We start from the raw sequence: 2,500 nt of genomic DNA on the forward strand, positions 1-2,500 counted from the left end.
AACACTTATTTATTTCACTACAAAACATAACACTTATTTATTTCACTTTTTAACATAACACTTATTTATTTCACTTTTTAACATAACACTTATTTATTTCACTACAAAACATAACATTTATTTACACTTTAAAACTGTTTATTTCACTTATAATATATGTATAATATATAATATAATAGAATACATAATATATAACATAATAACATCCCTTTTTCACTTTATAACATACCACTTATTTATTTCACTTTATAACGTAACACTTATTTATTTCACTACAAAACATAACATTTATTTACACTTTAAAACTGTTTATTTCACTTAAAAACATGACACTTAATTATTTCACTTAAAAATCTAACATTTATTTATTTCATTTCAAAACATAACACTTATTTATTTCACTTAAAAACATGACACTTATTTATTTCACTTAAAAACATGACACTTATTTATTTCACTACAAAACATAACATTTATTGACACTTTAAAACTGTTTATTTCACTTATAATATATATATAATATAATATAATATATAATATAATAACATCCCTTTTTCACTTCATAACATAACACTTATTTATTTCACTTTATAACATGACACTTATTTATTTCACTACAAAACATAACATTTATTTACACTTAAAAACTGTTTATTTCACTTATAATATGTATATAATATATAATATAATATAATATAATATAATATATAATATATAATATAATAACATCCCTTTTTCACTTCATAACATAACACTTGTTTATTTCACTTTATAACATAACACTTATTTATTTCACTACAAAACATAACACTTATTTTTTTCACTTAAAAACATAACACTTATTTATTTCATTTAAAAAGCTAACATTTATATCACTTTATAACATAACACTTATTAATTTCACTACAAAACATAACATTTATTTACACTTTAAAACTGTTTATTTAACTTAAAAACATGACATTTATTTATTTCACTTTTTAACATAACACTTATTTATTTCACTTTATAACATAACACTTATTTATTTCACTTTATAACATAACACTCATTTATTTCACTACAAAACACAACATTTATTTACACTTTAAAACTGTTTATTTCACTTATAATATATATATAATATATAATATAATATAATATAATATATAATATATAATATAATAACATCCCTTTTTCACTTTATAACATAACACTTATTTATTTCACTTTATAACATAACACTTATTTATTTCACTACAAAACATAACATTTATTTACACTTTAAAACTGTTTATTTCACTTATAATATATATATATAATATATAATATAATATAATATAATATATAATATATAATATAATAACATCCCTTTTTCACTTTATAACATAACACTTATTTATTTCACTTAAAAAGCTAACACTTATTTATTTCACTTAAAAACATGACACTTATTTATTTCACATAAAAACACAACACTTATTTATTTAATTTAAAAAGCTAACATTTATTTCACTTTATAACATAACACTTGTGCATTTCACTACAAAACATAACATTTATTTATACTTTAAAACTGTTTATTCAACTTAAAAACATGACACTTATTTATTTCACTTCAAAGCATAACACTTATTTCACTTTTTAACATAACACTTATTTATTTCACTTTATAACATAACACTTATTTTTTTCACTTCAAAACATAACATTTATTTACACTTTAAAACTTTTTATTTCACTTAAAAACATGACACTTATTTATTTCACTTAAAAAAATAACACTTATTTATTTCATTTCAAAACAAAACACTTATTTATTTCACTTAAAAAGCTAACACTTATTTATTTCACTTCAAAACATAACACTTATTTATTTCATTTCAAAACAAAACACTTATTTATTTCACTTAAAAAGCTAACACTTATTTATTTCACTTCAAAACATAACATTTATTTACACTTTAAAACTGTTTATTTCACTTAAAAACATGACACTTATTTATTCCACTTAAAAAGCTAACACTTATTTATTTCATTTCAAAACAAAACACTTATTTATTTCACTTTATAACATAACACTTATTTTTTTTCACTTCAAAACATAACATTTATTTACACTTTAAAACTTTTTATTTCACATAAAAACATGACACTTATTTATTTCACTTAAAAACATAACACTTATTTATTTCATTTCAAAACAAAACACTTATTTATTTCACTTAAAAAGCTAACACTTATTTATTTCACTTCAAAACATAACACTTATTTATTTCATTTCAAAACAAAACACTTATTTATTTCACTTAAAAAGCTAACACTTATTTATTTCACTTCAAAACATAACATTTATTTACACTTTAAAACTGTTTATTTCACTTAAAAACATGACACTTATTTATTCCACTTAAAAAGCTAACACTTATTTATTTCACTTAAAAACATAACACTTATTTATTTCATTTCAAAACAAAACACTTATTTATTTCACTTAAAAAGCTAACACTTATTTATTTCA

This window comes from Nerophis lumbriciformis, linkage group LG21 (genome assembly GCF_033978685.3).
Source record: "Nerophis lumbriciformis linkage group LG21, RoL_Nlum_v2.1, whole genome shotgun sequence".
Classification (NCBI taxonomy): domain Eukaryota; kingdom Metazoa; phylum Chordata; class Actinopteri; order Syngnathiformes; family Syngnathidae; genus Nerophis; species Nerophis lumbriciformis.